The sequence below is a fragment of the Mirounga leonina genome, unplaced genomic scaffold (genome assembly GCF_011800145.1).
Source record: "Mirounga leonina isolate KUSES-001 unplaced genomic scaffold, KU_Mleo_1.0 Mir_154, whole genome shotgun sequence".
Taxonomy (NCBI): domain Eukaryota; kingdom Metazoa; phylum Chordata; class Mammalia; order Carnivora; family Phocidae; genus Mirounga; species Mirounga leonina.
The window spans coordinates 16147903-16166257 of record NW_023270389.1 but is presented as its reverse complement, the minus strand read 5'-3'; the positions used below and the strand labels follow the sequence as shown (position 1 = coordinate 16166257).

At 36.4% G+C, this 18355-nt stretch overlaps 1 pseudogene; it reads right to left on the bottom strand.

The window, feature by feature from the left end:
* Positions 1-5892, bottom strand: part of LOC118013791 — a 157880-nt pseudogene extending 151988 nt beyond the window's left edge.
* Between the last annotated feature and the right edge of the window lie 12463 nt (positions 5893-18355).

The window sequence follows — 18355 nt, the reverse complement described above, 5'->3', positions numbered from 1 at the left end:
AAAACCTGTACAGTCCCATTCTGTCAATATCTTTTTCTTCTTTCACCCTAAATAGATAAACTTTAAAGTTGATGGTAGACACTTTTGTTTGCCTACCCAAAATTATTTCCCTCACTTTCTTCTTACTAATGAAACCCATTTCATTCAGGTACTGCCATTTTCTGCATGACTTCATACAAGGTAGGCTGGCCTCAGCCACAGGCCCAGCATTTGGGTTCTGACTGACCTCAGTCAATCATTGAAGGTCTCACCTCCATCGCCAATGACCAGGTTGGATTTATTACAAGATGCAATTCTGGCCACTGAAATGTGAGGGTATCTGTTGAGATGCTTTTGAGAAAGGTTTCTTCCTTTTTTAAGAAAAATACAAAGGAAGATGGGGGACCCGGGTGGCACAGTCAGTTAAGCACCCAACTCTTGGTGTTGGCTCAGGTCATGATTTCTGGGTCGTAGGACTGAGCCCCTTGTCAGACTCAATGCTTACTGCAGAATCTGCTTGAGACTCTCTCTCTCTCTCTCTCTCTGCTTCTCCCATCTGGCTTTCTCACTCCCTCTAAAATAAGTAAATAAATCTTTAAAAAAATATTCCAAAGGAAGAGACAATCTCTTTTTTCTAAGCACTGGTATCCATGCCAAGTTTCTTCCCCCGCTCCCAAGACTGTGGGATCATCCTCCCTTGAAGAACCAAGGGGGCCAGAACAAAACATGAAATATCAAGGAACCAGTACTGTCTGTTGACTCCACAGGGTAGCTTTTCACCAGCAGTGCTGGGAAGAGCAGGGTTCAAAGCTTCACAGATTTGTTAGAGTTTAGTACTCTTCCTACTGAGATTTGGAAGTCAGATCCACTTCCTAGGATTCTGCCACAATAGCCCATGCAAAAGGAGCAGCCCTAAGATGAGTATATTAGGCTTTCTGCCAAGTGGGTGCTTCCATGATTTCTAGAAGGGATAAAGGAAAAAAAAAAAGAGAGAGAGAGAGAGAAAGAGAGAGACCTGCAATTATTTGCCTCCCAAGTATGTAGGGCAAGCCATGCTTATTAAATCTACCATCTATTTCAGATCAAGCCCTCTCCTCTTCAGGATATCACTTTCTTTAAAACTGGAGGGTAGTGTGGGGTAGAAGACAGAGCATGGACTTCAGAGCAAGACAGGGTTGAGGCTGGCTCTCCACTCTCCCACCTGCCTGATATTTGACGTTGTGCATTTTACTCCTCTTAGCCTCAGTTTGCTCATGTATGAAAGGGGGATCATGATACCTAACTTGTGAGGTCATTATAAGGAGTAAGATTAATGTATAAAGTGCCTAGCATATCAACTGGTATACAGGAAGCAGTTAAGAAATACTACTTATTATAATATGTTAAACCTGGTGATGTGTTTCTGTATCATCCTCTGCATCATAAATCTCTATGCTGTTATTCTCAAGGAAAAAAATATTTTTAAATTAAGACTTTATTTTTAGAGCAGTTTTTGATTCGCAATAACATTGAGGGGAAGGTGCAGAGATTTCACATACACCCCCTGTCCCACACATGCACAGCCTCCCCGGTATCAACATCCTCTACAGAATGATATATTTGTTACAACTGATGAACCTACACTGACACCATTATCAACCAAAGCCTATAGTTTGCATTAAAATTCACTCCTGATGTATATTCTATGGGTTGGGACAAATATATAATGACATGTATCCATCATTACAGTATCAGAGTATTTTCACTGCCCTAAAAAATCCTACGTTTGCCTACAAATCCTGGCACTACTAATCTTTTTACTATCTCAATAGCTTTTCCTTTGCCAGAATGTCATAGAATTGGAATCACACAGTATATAGCCTTTTCAGATTGGCTTCTTTCACTTAATGTGTATTTCAGGTTCCTCCCTGTCTTTTCATGGCTTGATATCTCATCCCTTTTTAGCACTGAATAATATTCCATTGTCTAGATGTACTGAAGTTTATCCATTCACCTCCTGAAGGGCGTCTTGGTTGCTTTCAAATTTTGGCAATTATGAATAAAGCAGCTATAAACATCTGTGTGCTGGCTTTTATGTGGACATAAGTTTTCAACTCCTTTGGGTAAGTGCCAAGGAGTGTAATTGGTGGATTGTATGATAAGAGTACTGTAAGAAACTGCCAAACTGCCTTTCAATATGGTTGTACCATTTTGCATTCTCACCAGCAATGAGTAAGAGTTCTTGTTGCTCTGCATTCTCACTAGTGTTAGGTGTCGTCAGCCTTCTGGGTTTTGGCCATTCTAACAGGTGTGTAGCGGTATTTTGTTGTTGTTCGAATTTACATTTTCCTGATGACATATAATGTGGACCACCTTTCCATATGCCTATTTGCCATCTGTATATCTTTTTTGTGAGGTGTTTGTTAATGGGTGTTTGGCCCATTTTTTAGTCAGGTTTTCTTCTCATAGTTGAGTTTTCAGAGTTCATTGTATATTTTGCATAACAGTCTTTTATCAGATATATCTTTTGCAAATACTTTCTCTTAGTCTATGTCTTATTCTTTTGCTATTGCCATTCAGAGAGTAAAAGTTTGTAATTTTAATGAAATCTATTCTGTCAATTATTTCTTCCATGGATTATGCCTTTGGTGTCATATGTAAAAAATTATCCCCATGCTCAAAGTGATCTTGGTTTTCTCCTCTTATCTTCTAGGGGTTTTATCATATTGTGTCTTAGATCTAGGTCTGTGATTCTTTTTGGGTTAATTTTGTGAATGGTGTAAAGTCTGTATCTAGATTCTTTTTTTTTTTTTTTTTTGCATGTAGATATTAGTTGTTTCAGCACCAGTTGTTGATCAAGGAGGATTTTTGAATTAGATTTTTTTTTAGAGAGGGTGAGGGCCAGAGGGAGAAGGAGGGAGAGAGAGAATCCTAAGCAGCCTCCATATCCAGTGCCAATCCCAGCACGGGGCTCGATCTCACTACCCTGAGATCATGACCTGAGCCAAAATCAAGAGTTGGATGCTTAACTGATGGAGCCACCCAGGTGCCCCTGAAGTAGATTTTTTGAGTGGCTAATGTGGGTCACTGCCAAATCCTTATACAGTAAAAGACCCCTATTTCATAAATTAAAAAACAAGCAGCATTACACAATAGCAACTACCATGACAACTGTAACATATGCAGGAAATCCAGAGAAGTGAGGACAGAGACAGAATGCAAGTGGAAACTTCATATGCATGATTCAGGTGACAAATCTAAAAGATTTGGGAGAAAGCTTCTCTCTGCCTCCCCTGCCTCTCTGGCTGGTATGGATATTGTTTCAAGAATAAATCTGAAGACTGTTCCATATTTGAAGGGATTTTAATGTTTTTCATTTAGTCTCACTATCTCTTTGATATGCTTTGAAGTAGAAATGAGCACCAACATTCACTGGCTTCTTTCATCTGAGGGCATCAGCACTGTATCTGCAGACAGGCTTTCATCATTTGGCATGGGGTTTATTCCACGCCTGCGTGCACTGTGGGTGGAGATATTTCTCTATTTGCATGAAATGTTGATCCCTTCAGTCAGGATTTGCTAGTAAGAGGACATATGCTATTGCCCTCTGCCCAGAACAGCCTGTTCCCCACAGTTTACTTAATTAACTCACATATCCTTCAGACCTCAGTTCCAATGACACTTTCTCCAGGAAGCCTTTCCTGATACCAGACTAGATTACGTCCCCTACCACATGCCTTCATAGCTTTCTAAACTCCATAACATTTATCCCACAGTGTGTGTGTGTGTGTATATATAGATATATATAATTTATATATATAGAGAGAGAAAGATAAAATTTATCTTTCTTACTTGAGGGGATAGGACTGGGTCTGTTTGTACCTCAATGCAACTGGGAAGACAAGTGCATGCCTAGCACAGAGTAAGTGCTGAATAAAGATTTTAATTGAACAAATAAAGAAGTAACATTAAATGAATATTTGTAAAAACAAAATGAATGAATGAATACCATACTTCCATTCACATAATAACAAAAACCCAGGCTCTTTTCCTCATGTTAGCATAATGTTCAGGAACCAGGGGCCTACGGAATTCAGTTCTGGCCTCACAACTTGTCAGCTGAGTGGCAAGAGGCAAAGTATTCAATTTCTTGGTGCCTCATTTTCCTGATCTAAATGAAGGAGATAATAAAATGTCTACCATACGGGTTGCTGTGAGGATTAAATGAGCACGTGGTATGTAATAAGACTACACAAGCGTAAACCCTACCACCACTTTTCTCTTTCTAATGTGGAATTCTCATGCCATTGTGTTCAAACTGGTACTTAAATGCACTTACCCTTGGCTTGCATTAGTATAAATATTTTATCTAATCTGTTTTATACAAATGCAGAGCTTAGAACTGCTATGAAACTTTTGCAAACGTGAGGGGAGTTGGCTTCAGCCAACAGGCCCAGAAGCATAGATCAAAAGAAGGAAAGAAACCTAGAACTTGAATGACAACATTAGGCCACTTAATTAATCAACAATGGATTCACTTTCTCAGTTTCTTGACATGTGATATGATAAATGCCCCCACATATAGGCCACTTTATGTTAGATTTTCTATAACATTTAGCCAGAAGTTTCTATCTGATATAATGGTAACAATCAGGTCATCTAGTCTTTGATCATTTCTACATTCAAGCTATTAAAATCTGATGGAGATAATCATAACATCTAAACTGTCACCTAATTTGTTCTGTCTAATCCCTTTTGGATTCTGCTTTTTTGCAATCTTTTTAGCTTTTCCTAGTTCTCCTCCTTCTGGTCTCCTACATGTTTATTCCAATTGTCTATAATTATCTGCTTTTTTACGATTCCTTATGTGTCTCCCCCACTAGAGTATAAGCTACATGAGCGCAGAGACCGCAAATGCTTTATTTCTTGTTGTATCCCCCAAGTGATAATAACACACCAAGCATACAATAAAGCTTACTATATGAATGAACCAGTTCATTGTATACATCAGAAATGACACATTCTCTATATTCCCAGGTAATTAAACTCACTCCATTAGGATGAAATTATGGAAGGTGTGTTTCTTCTTAGACCCTTATTCAGTTTCCCTAGCATGCAATTTATAGACATGAAAAACAATTTTTTAAAGCATAATTTGGAAATAGAAGCATGAAGAAGTAAATTGTAATTTTGAGAAAAATAAGGCAATCTAAGATTCCTAAATCTTCACTAGATAATGAGAGCTGCTACCTCACGTGGTTATTGTGAGCATTAGGTGGAACTGGACAAGGAAAGCATTTCAAGATGCAGTAAGTACTCCAGGATTGTTAGCACTAATTATCACCATGTGCAGTTAATATACATTTTTTTATTCAGGAATGCCAGAAAGTGATCAACCTTATTTCTGTGGTATTGGTGAGGAAATGGAGGCTCAGAAAATCAGCTCCTGGGTCCTTGACTGCAAGTAACCAGTGTAGTGGGTATTTATAAGCATGTTCACACAACTCCAGAGTGGATTCAGTTTTTGCCACATCACCGTGTGAATAGACAAGCTATAGCCAAAGTGATACACACAGTGGAAGTGCAATCATCTCAAAGGGAGTGAGTCTATCCTGTAAATTGAAAATTGAGTGAGTGAAACTATGTGTTACACAGGCAAACTATATTTAACAAAGGCATTAATGTGCATTTTTCAAGGAATTAAAGCAATTCTGAAAGATTGAAGGAAAATGTTTCATTAGTTCTCTCTGATTTGATTGTCTTGATTTAAGCTTACAGTTATTTCTTAGAGATATACAACCAACTTAATAATTTACCGGGAGCTGTTGTAACTTACAAGCTAGTCTCTCCAATTTAAACAGCAATCATATGTACCTTTTTATCCACTAGTTTAAGTTCTTCATTCTCAAGCTGGGAGTTTGTGTCAGCAATCATTTAGATCACTCAAATATAAGATTTGCTGATGTAAACAAATTTAAAGCTGGTTAATTGCATCAAATTTTTAAGTGAAAAGCATCTTCTTTACATCCCTCCAATACAATCAAGGAGGGGGCTAAGTACAGTTTGAATGCTCTTTTTGCGGTTCTTTGGTGACAAAACTGCTGACCTGGTTGTTCTTTCATCAGCTCATGCTGAACCCAAAATGAAGAAAATAAAATACAAATTCTGAGTCTTTATGTAAACATCCAGATGACATATTCTGCAAGGAAGGCAGTTTTGAATAATAAAAACTTTTGTACAGACTCACATTTCATCATGTACAAAAGCTTACTCCAAACATTATGCAAAAGGAGATTGAATGTTCTTTCCCAGATGTATCAAATTGTTTTGGATGACCCAGCCCTGAAATCTGCTATGATCAGTAAATGGAAAATGACTTTTCATTACTTTTCTAGGCTTTTCTTCCCAAGAAACCAAATCTCCAGATGTATTTATTAATTACTATACTATGTCTATATTTCTCTGACCACCCTAAAATAAGATAGCAAAATATTTTTTTCTCCATAAATAAGAAAAGTAAACTAATAGATCTATTTAAAGTACTGGTAACAGATTTTTTTTTTAAATCAATGTATACAATATGTGAATCTCAGTTGTCCTTGCTTCAGATAAAGGATAAACACCATCAAATTTAAACTCCTTCAAGAGCTCTTGTCTATTACACAAAACTTACCATTTCTCTCCTTGAAATAGTAGCCATAAAACAGTATCTCTCAAAAGCTAAACATCCTTCCTTTCTTTTTGGTGTTACTCAATTTTCTGGAAATAGTTTCACTTCTACCATATTCCAAGTCATCCTTTTTCATGCATTTCTCATACCAGTACTTCATAGCTCCTGTATCTATCGCTTCACTGAAATTCATCTTCTTAAAGTCACTGAAGTTCTCCAGTTTTTTTAAATCCAAAGGCCTCTCTTTGGTTTTCAGCTTACTTGCCACAATACCATCATTCAGCCAGAATTTTCTCCTGGATTGCCTGTAACCTTTGGTTATTTCTTCACTTTCCATTCCTTCAAAAAAACACTTAATTGAATGGCTACTCCACCAGTCTTTTTACTAGACACCAGAAAAAAACGAATGAGGAATGGTCCAGCTGTTCCAGAGTTTAAGTGAAGCTAACAATAAGTAATTACAATGTAATGGTATAAGTATTAAAAAGGCAGTATGTACAATGGCCAATGGAAACAAAGAAAAATCAATTTGTTTCCTTCATGATTTCTAGGTTCTCTTCACTTGCACATATTCAGTATTCATTCATTTTATGAAGCTTGCTAATTTTGTCTGCTCAGAATACTTGATCTGTAAATATGTATTTACAACTAGTATTTAACATTACTATCTGAATATGTTGTCAGCTTGAAGAGAACATATCATTCCTGAATTTTTTACTTATTTTGCTTTATTTTATTTCATTTTATTTGAGAGAGAGAAAGCGCGCACACACACGCAAGTGCATGCACGTGCATTGGGTGGGGGAGGGGCAGAGGGAGAGGGAGAGTAAGAATCTTAAGCAGGTTCCACACTCAGCATGAGCCATATACAGGGCTCGATCTCACAACACCGAGATCATGACCTGAGCCGAAATCAAGAGTCGGACACTTAACCGACTGAGCCACGCAGGTGCCCCTCATTCCTGAATATTTTTTTTAAAAAATATAACTCTTATCAAACTAGAAATATAAGGAAATTTCTTCTACTGTATAGAAGTCAATCCTATAAGAAATATCAAACACAATGGAGAACCAGAATATTCCCATTAACATAAGAAACAAAACAAGGACATGCACCATTATGGTTAATTTTAAATATCCCTAATTATCTTAAATATTCCAAAAGAAAAAGAAAAAGGACACAAATTGAACGTGAAGAGATAAAATTCAAAAGTCAATTGAAAAGCAAGGGGAAAAAAAGAACAAAAGAAATCAATAAATTACTAAATTCAAGACCACTATAAAGATATTATGAGCTCTCATATCTCAAAAATGTATTGCAAAATTCCAACCAAAACAATAAAATAATAAAATGCTAAAGAGCAATCCTAAAAAAATGGAAATACTAATGTTAACATTATTTTCAATTTTAATTAAACGTGTAAAATAATGCCTGAATAGTTTTCTAGGAATACATTGTATTTATGGATTGGAATACTCAATATCATGAACATGTCAGCCCTCCCCAAATTAAGGAAACCACAATTTAATAAATTAAATGAAACCACAATCAAAATTCTAATTGAATTTTTAAAATATAATAACAAAATGAATCTAAAGTTTTATATTAGAAGATAAATGTAACAGAATAGCCAACATTTTTTTTAAGGAAGAATAGATAGTATATACCTTGTAAGTTATCAAAATATACAATAATTCTTTACTAGTCTGGAAACTGTGACATAACAATGCAGATACAAGTGAATTCAAAACAGAGGGCCCAAAAAAGAAAGAAAAGAGAAAAAAAGAAAAAAGAGGAGGGGAACAATCAAGCAAGCTTAGGATAAATATGGAATTTCAAATCAATGGAAAATTAATTATTTAATAAAGAATATTTACACAGCTATCTATCAATTTGAGAGAAAAAGTAAGGTTAATTTCTATCTCACATCACATATAAAAACATTAGATATAGATTAGAGTGTCAAATGTACTATCAAAACCACATTTAATTAGTGGACAATTTTTTATTTTTAATAAAATATGAGTGGGAAAAGTCTTTTGAAGAAAGGAATAAAAGTCAAAAGAATAAATATGTTTGCATAGGCAAATTTAGAATTTGGATTGATGAAGATACCACAAAGTTAAAATATAAGTGACAAGTATCTATGAGGTTCAAGAATACATTTCATATTATGTAAAAAACTTCCATAAACTCCCATGAAAAACAAAACCAAGCATAAAATCAGTAGAATAAAGTGTAAAGGATGTGGGTAGCCAATTCAATGAGGAAGAAACAACAAGAAAAACAAATCCAGTGGAATGATCAATGAATATTCAAAAACATGTTCTATCTCACTGGTATTCAGGGAAATCAAATTAAAACCACAGTAACATATCTAGCATCCACTTTCTGTTGACTGATATAAATTAATAATTGTTTACTAATATTGATAATATCAGTTTTATATAGTTTACAAGGCAAGTTCTTACAGGCATATTAGAGGATGAAAGTTAAAATTTGCACACCATTTGAACTTAGAGTTTCACCTACAGAATCTCCCTTAAAGCACAACAAAGGTGCTATGACAAATATAAAACATCATTTGTCATTTTGATGAAATAGAAAAAAATCTAAAAACTCATCAAAAAGAAAATAATGATACATAGCCAGTTATTACAAAGAAAGAGAGAAAGAGCTCTGTCCACAGAGAGATGTATTGCAATTTCCATACTTGGAGTTATATTGTCTTACTGTGATACCCATGGAAAGCAAATCCTGAAGCAAAGGTGTATGTGTGTACGATGATGGTATTAAAGAGTGTAACTGCAAGAAATAGGAGTGAGTGTGGGAAGGAGAAGGGGCCAACCCCAGGATGCAGGGTGCCTCTAGGTATTTGTCCCTAGCAATTGCTTCATCTGTAGACACATTATTCCCAAAGAACTGACTACTTCTCAGAACAAGACTGTTCATTCGAGGAAGAAAGACAAATTTTATCTATGAACCCTCGTCTCCCACATGTCAAAGTTTCACTTCACAGGCGTCCTGAGATATATGTGTGGACACATAGAGAGACCTACGTTGAGAGGCATTAACAAGGAAGCCCAGAGACAAGGTGAGAGTTGGAGGAGGCAGTAAGCAAGTGCTGTTGGGTTGTATCTGCATGGAGTTAGTCATCCACAGAACTGGTTGTTTCAGCGAAGTCTGTCAGGACACCAGTGGCCAAGGGCCCAGGGGGAGGTGAGGCTGAGAGGACCAGAGTGGCACATAAGACTGCGTAATACATTAACACGTGTGTTGGATTATCACTTATATTCCAGATGTTTTGTCACTTAACTTAATGGTGTTTACCTCTAAGGATGAGAATAGATTTGGAAAGGTTAAGGTGGCATGCATCATGTGTTATGTGGTTGTCCATTGAATTACTTTATGTTTCTTGCAATTATATTTGCAAAAGACAATACATAAAATTTTACATGTTCAGATACCTAATGGTAGGAATGACTAGGGCAGCTTTAATTACAAAGTCAGTATATGTAAACCTTAATTTCCTATATCACTTACCCTCTATGTTTCCTAGGTTACTGGCATCATCATAGAACCAACCACCAAAAGTAAAAACCTTAGAGACATTCCCAGTTCATCTTTGTCTCTCACTTCACATGCAGTCAGTAACCATGAACCATCAGACAACCATCAGACAAACCTATTAGGGTCAAAGCAGATATTCGCAGTCATGTAAATGAGCCTGGCCAGCTTCCACTTTCTGCAGACTGTCACTGGATCATACTTTTTTATGTATTTAAAGAAATAATGAGTCACTCAGAAAGGAGGAGCAATGATCAAGAAAGAGCCAGAAGTGTCTTCACTTCTCTATTCCTCAGTTTTCCAATTGGAAAGTGAAGCCTAACAATAGTATCTGCCTCCCAGAAACTGGAAAAACAGAGGTTGACAGTGACTGTGAACTGCCTACAATATCCAGAAGGAGCTTTGTCCTGATCAACACCTGTCAGGTATAGTTCAATTATAAGAGTTACAATTACTACCATTACCATCCTGATTACAGATTTCTCACTCTACTCAGGGTCCTAGAGCAATTGCTTTATACACCACCCCTCCCCCAACAAACGTAAACATACATCACAAGAACCCAGTAGGTTAGCATTATTTTCATTTTACAGAAAAGAAAATGAGGGCCTGAGATATGTCATATCTTGGTCAAGGACAAGCAGTTACTGCAAGGTGAAGTGAAGTGAGATTCAACCACCACTGTGTCTGACTTCAAACTCTGTCCTTGAATGTGCATGGCTATTCCAGGTTAGTTATTATAGCCTAACCAATCAGCATTATTTAATCCTTGTGCCAAATTACCTCAGTATGGACAAATTATGTTGATTTTCCAAGTCTAGAAAGCTGAAAAATATAGATGCTGAAATTTGTTGGTCTCAAGGGTGCTCACTCCACCCCAGGGTCTGGTGGATGTCAACTGCTCTCACACATGCAATAGCATCCTGTTTCATTCCCCTTGCAAAAGTGATGATTTTAACTGTACAGGAGTAATGGTTGAGTATGGACTTTGGAGTCAGACTCCCTGTGATTGAATCCTGTCTTCATTTACTGTTTGCATGGCCTTGGGCAAGTTCTTTTACTTCTGTGTTGTTTTAGTTTTCTCATTTCTTAATGGGGATGGGGCCCAATAGCAATCTCTACCCATGATGTTGATGTAAAGTTTAACTGAGTTAATAATCGAGATAGACCAATTACTGGCACATAGTAAGCACTTAGCATAATCCTTAGTTATTATTGTCATCATTTCCTCTGTGACTCATTCTCTTGTCAGGGCAGTGTCCACATCTCTGTCAAGGTATTTTGTACTGACGTTTTTTGAAATATATCTACCCTCCTGGATTAGGAGCTCCTCAAACGAAGGGACTGTGCTTTGTACTCCTGCCACTCAGCACAGTTGCTAGAACATTTTAGGTCCTATGGGACATTGAGTGGGTGTAATGAGATAGGCTGTTCCTCTTATTTCATCTGCCCCAAAACCTAACCTACCTATCTTTTAAAATCCACTCAAGTGCTTCTCTTCTTGATTACTCCAATGTTCATCACTCAGTTGCTTTCCCATCTGGTCTTTAATCGTATGTAGTCATGCCATTCCACATTTTCAAATGATTGAAGGTTGCTAATTTTTGTAAAGCTGTCTTTTAAAAATATGCATGAACTATACTATAAAAATCACCACTTTGGTCAGTTGTACTCCTTCAGCTCCAACTCAGGTTAAAGGCCCATTCTTTAGAAAGACTTCAGTACCTGCAGGCCACAGTGGCGTGCATACATTACCTTCTCAAGCATGCTATGCCTATGATAATCACCATTCAATAATAGTTTGTATAATTATTTTTTCAAGGTTCATCTTATCCTCTGTTATTGTGGGCTTCATAAGAATGCAAAGGAATCGTCTGACTTACTCTTTTACGTATCTCAAGTCCAGTATAAAACCAATACATGAGATGGGATATTCATATATTGTCATTGAATGTATGTTCCTTGACTTCTCCCTTCTTATGTAACATTAAACATAGTAAACATTGAATCATAGTTGCCTAAAATGATACCCTGGCAAATGACAACTTTCAGGTTGTTTGTTTACTTGTTTTCTCTCAGAACCTTGAGTCTAAGAAAAATCTGGATTGGTTATAACTTTGGGGAACTCTGCCTTACCACTACCTATGTTTGAAATCAAGGTTTCCAGTAAAGTAAAGCATACTGTAAAAAAGATGTCTTCTTTCTTGGGGCAGTCTGTGTAGCCATTCAGATCAGCAATAAAATGATGGCACATTGTAATCTAAAATATTGATACATTTTCTAAGAAACTCAATTTTTTTTCTAAACTGCTAAATTGAACTATAGTAATTAAGACAGAAAGAATATTGTCATAATTTATTTCATAATCACAAGAATAATGCTGTCTTCTTCACATACTTTTTGCTTATAAATCAAACATTTTATCAGAGGCGTAGGACACTTTATGTGTGGGGAACTGTTTGTCGATCATCCATCTATCTATAGAGCTACCGAGAAATCTAAATGGTTAGGAAAAGATTCATGAGTAGAGTTAAGATTAGTTTTTTTCAATTCATTCATCAATTTATTAATGGCCTGTTACTACATAGACAGTAATTCAATTACATCAGCAGTTTGATTTATCATTGAGAGATGGAATAGTCCAACCAGAATATATCAATAATTTTCAAAATCAAGTATGAAAATGATTTTAAAAGATAATCAATATAATGAATAAATAAAGCTTAACTTGTGGAAAATTTTAACAGGCTTGCATTAATCTCAGAAAAATATTTTAAAAGCACAATTAAATGTACATAGTCAAGTTCTGCAAAGAAGCATGAACAAAGGACTAAAATGGGATTTCATTAAAGACCTTTAAATGACTATTTCTAGGCTAAGTAACACATTGTTATTCTGAGTCCTGATTATCTTGATTTAGGAATAAACTCAATCATCTCTAGCCAATGACAATAAGGTAAGAACACTGAATTTTCTCACCCTGTGTTTGTTTTACTGTACATTTTTACATAAAGTCATTAGAAATAAATATAAGTAAAGTAATATTATGCAGAGGGAAAAAAGTTTAACCTTTTGTTTATAAATTGAAGCACTGCTTTTTCTCTCATCAAAATTTGAACATTCCATTTTCTTTGAGCAAATGTGCCTATTTCCTGCCTAGGCTTCATACGGCTAAGAAAATCCCAGGGCCTGCAATTTTGAAGAAACCTAGTGGACCACTGACTTGGATTTTAAAAAGAATGAATTATTATGGGAAAGGCTTCCAGAGGGAAAGAAAGATAACTTCAACTGGAGTAGGAACACACTAGTTAAATTCTTAAAGTGAATGTAGCCAAGAAGAGAAAGTCAGAGCCAGGTGCTCAGCTGATCTGATGCCAGGTAAATCTCTTTTGTGATTCAGTTACTCCCAACAGCTCCTTTGGGTGGCCCAGTTTTATAATTTATGGAAAACTCTGCTGGAGGATGGGGATGGTTGGTGGGATCTGGGAAAGAAGGAAGCTAGACGAGAAGACTCACATTGACTCTGGCTGCTTAATTGGTTCATCTAAACATGTAAACAGATCCTCTTTCGGTCACTGGCAAATAGGATGAGCTGTTGACAGGTAGGACAATCTGAGATCATCTATGACCATTAGAATATTGACATCACATACTTCATGAAAAGTAGTAACATGCCTCATCTGAGTGCCAGAGTAGCAAGCAGAAAACTATCACTGCTCTTTATCTTATACTAAGATACCACGCCAGTATCTTGGCAGAAACTGAGGCCACTGCTCTGGTTACAAAGGCAGGGCATGGTAGGCAAGTTTTTTCATATATTCAAAAGGCATATTTTATACCTTTTATTCTGTATAAATACATGGGAGGCACATTTTGGAAAAATACTTCATAATCTCCAATATCCACATGTTTTCTATTTTCATTATTTCCTTCATATGTCATCTACTTTCCCCCTGTAGCAAATATTCTCTTTGATCATATGTATCTTAGTTTTGACTTTTAATAACCTCTATTTTAATGTTAGTTATCATGGTTTTTTTTTCATTTTGTTGATTGACATCAAACTGTTTTGAGAGGTTTTTAATACACTATACTAATTTACATTTATCTAACTAATCTTTCAATCATTGCCTTTACAGATTTAGCATTGTATATTAATGAAAGAAGGGTCACATAGTAAGGTGACAGATTTTTGGCTCATTTTTTGTTTCTATGTCTTTAATGCAGCAAAGGCCATTTATTAATCATCTTTTACAAGTTTGTTTTTTTAAGGGACACAAAAAAACATATCCCTATGAATTTTAAGAAATCTCACATTTTTAACACATCCCATAAAAACAATAAAAGGGATGTACAATTGAGATAAGAAATTAAATAAATCTAGAGCTATGATTTAATTTCCTTTATAAGTTCAGATCAGCAGATGTATTGTTTTTATTTTGTGCTGATTTTTCCTGTTCTTTTCACTTGAATCCTATTATATTTTTACTCAACTATGATTACATATAATATTTTAAATTATTTAATTGCAATAAATCTCCTCCTACACATTCTTAATTGACACAGACTATCTTGAGAAGGTTATGTAGCTTCTTTCTTTATGATTATCAAAACATTTCTTTAGTATTTGTGGTTTTAGCTATACGTGATTTTTTGATGCTTATCTTTTCATTTGATTGTCAAGATGACAAACATCTATACAAAAACGTGCATTAGATCAAAAATAGCAGAGGATAAGATTATGAAGCATTGGTGATTTATTTCTAGACTTGTAGGGCCACAAGCCTAGTGCCAGGACTCAGCTGTACAGTAGGGAAAGTAGCAGAGGGCAGAGTTTGTTGCTGGATCAGCCCAAATCACATGTCCAAAAGGAAGCCAGTTGGGTGGATTCTAATGCTGTAAGAGAGTGAGCCTGCTACATCAATTCATAAGGCTGAAGAAAATTACTGGAATATGTTGACAGGCAAAGGCAAGTTAACTAGATGGGTAGAAAAAGTAGAAGACTATAAAGATTGTGGTGCATTATGAGTACAAGGATCACGTAGCCAGAAGTGATTTTACAACCAAGGGAACACTGATGATGAGCAAGATACAGTATGTACTTGCAAGGAAGCTTTAAGGAAGCAATGGCATAATATTGTAATATTATAATATTATAAGGATTTCCATAGGTAAAGAGTTAAAGGATTTCAGTGCAACATGATCAAAGATATAGAGGCCTAAATGTGCATGACCTGTTCACAAAAAGTCAAAACTACGGGAATCTAAAAGAAAAAGAGCCTAGAGCATCAGCATGAAGTCATATTAGAAGGGACTACATATGGTACCAGATTCTGTATGCACCTTGGGACCATCAAAAACTTCTGAAAGAATGAATGAATGTCACTAGAACATCATAAGAGACAAAGAAGATACAATAGGAGAGACAGATACTGAGAGACAATCTTTCATTGGTTTCTTAGGTTCCTGTGTGTTTGGGAGCAGAGATACCTCCTTTGTCCCTATCTTTCAAGAATGTTTTTATCTTCTACTTTCTTGGAAGATAGAGATGGTGTCTCCCTACATGGCAAAGGTTTGGTTGTTTTGCTTGAAGGTCCCTTATAAAAAAGGTCAGTGTTCTTCCACTGTGAAACAAACCCATTGGTTCGTTGGAGCTTCCATCTGGATATCCTCTGCACCACACCCATGGGTCTGAGGAGTCAAACATGAAGTTCATGCTGTCCACTGTGCCCTAAGGAAGGAAGTCTTTTTGCTCTGACTCTAGAGTCTTTTGTCAGCATTCATCAAATTATCTCAGGCTATTTTCTTAGCTTGTAGATATGATAAGAATCTCAGAACCTTCACAGTACATTGCAGTATGGTGGTTTATTTATTTACTACATGGATGAGAAATGTGAGAAAGTTTGAATAACCCTGAAATTTCAGGGTTCCTTGAAAGATAGTATCTCTAACAACAATGTTAGGAAACACACAAATAGGAACATATTTGTAGAAAAGACAAAATTTTTTGTACATGTTTAGTTTGGGGTGTTAGTAAGATATCTTTGAAATTAGTTTTGATTAAATAGATTGTCCTGGAAAATATGAGGGGTATCTCATTTAGAAATATGTATTTAGTAAAAAAAATAAATAAATAACAGAAATAAAAGACAAAACCACATACATGGCTAAGATTATTCTTAAATAGAGATTAAAGAGAAATGATGGCTAATGACAGAATTCTGAAAAACAGCCATTAGCTGAAGCATGGGCAAATGAAGACATCTAAACCAGGAGAAATCAGGGAAATAGGAGAAGAGATAAGACAGTACAGTGATGTGAGTGAAGAGAGAAAGTATCTTACAGAGACGGTTAAGATCTTGAAGTTAAATAAGCTAAAAATTTGAGGATGTGGATAGAAGAGATAACTGGCATTGGTAATCTGTTTGTCTTTTTTTGGTGCTGTGTGGGAATTATGAATATGGCAGGCAGATCATCTTTAAGGCATATCTTTTTTTAAAAAAATTATTTATTTTAATTTTTAAAAAGATTTTATTTATTTATTTGACCTGAGCCAAAGGCCCAGCAACTGAGCCACCCAGGTGCCCCCAAAATTTTATTTACTTAGAGATGGGGGAGTGCAGAGGGAGAGGGAGAGAATACTTAAGCAGACTCCCTGCTGAGCAGGGAGCCCAACATGAGGCTCGATCCCAGGACCCTGAGATCATGACATGAACTGAAATCAAGAGTCGGCTGCTTGGGGCACCTGTGTGGCTCAGTCGTTAAACAATTGCCTTCAGCTCAGGTCATAATCCCAGGGTCCTGGGATCAAGCCCCACATTGGGCTCCCTGCTCAGCAGGAAGCCTGCTTCTCCCTCTCCCACTGCCTCTGCTTATGTTCCCCCTCTCGCTGTGTCTCCCTCTGTCAAATAAGTAAATGAAATCTTAAAAAAAAAAAAAAAAGAGTCATCTGTTCAACCAACTGAGCCACCCACGAGCCCCTTTAAGGCATATCTTGATTGAAATAACAGCACCAGGGATTAAAGTGACACTAGGGACTTTTCCTATATAGTTTCAGAGTATACACTTAGGAACCCAAAAGGGTAATGTTCTGAATTTTAGATAGAAAATCTGGGAAACCTAGGAAATATGCCCACAAACTGAAGCTCTAAACAGCATACTATATTCCTAGGTGGTGCTCTTATTCCCATGGATCCTTATAGTGAACGTTCTATAACGTTTCAAGAAAAAAAAAAAAAGTTGATTCTTTCTACATATACCTAGCACGTGCCTATTATTTCCTAGACAGAGTGCAGGTTCCGAGGATACAAAACTGAATGAAATATAATTCTCTCTCAAGGAGATATAACCACCATGCCTCATACAATGAAAGGTGCTAGATAACTGACTAAAAGAGGAAACTGTGAAATCATGGAGAAGGTTCTAACCGGAGATGTGAATAGACTTCTCAAAGGAGTTGATGCTCTCATTAAATCTTGATTCTCTGAGGATGAATATAGTAGGGAAAGCATTCCAAACCACAGTTACAACACATGAAAAGTGTCACAAGCTATGAGAGGGCTGACATTCAGAAAACTGGCTGAGCAAAGTCAGAACTTTTACTGTGCATGGGACAAAGGTAGAAGGTGCAAGCTGGGTAGTTGGTAGGAACCAGAACATGGGAAGTGTAGCAGGTCTATTTCTTCAAGAGGTGCTGAGAAACCCTGAATTTTTTTAAGTAGGGAAATAAATAAGAGCTGCATTTTAGAAAGATTACTATGACAGCACTGTCGAAAGGGAGTGAGAAAAACAGCAGGAGGAAGAATTAGGAGGTGATTTTAATAGTCTAGGTGAGAGATAAAGGAAGACAAAGCTAAGCAGCAGTGGAGCCGGAAAGATGGGCAGGTTTGAGAGGTTTTCAAGAGTTAATACTGGCAGGATGTACAACTGAGGGCATAGAGTGAAGAAAGAAGTCCCAGTAAAGGAGAGATCCAACTACTGACTTTCAAAATTAAAGAAATATCTTAAAAATAAGGAATAAATGTCAACATTTACAAATCCCTTTCCCATTTGGAGGTGGAGCTATGAGTTTTCTTCTTTGTCTTAGAGATGTGATTAATTACATTGACAAAGGTACTAATATTGAATGATACTAGAATAAACCCCCACATATTCATGGC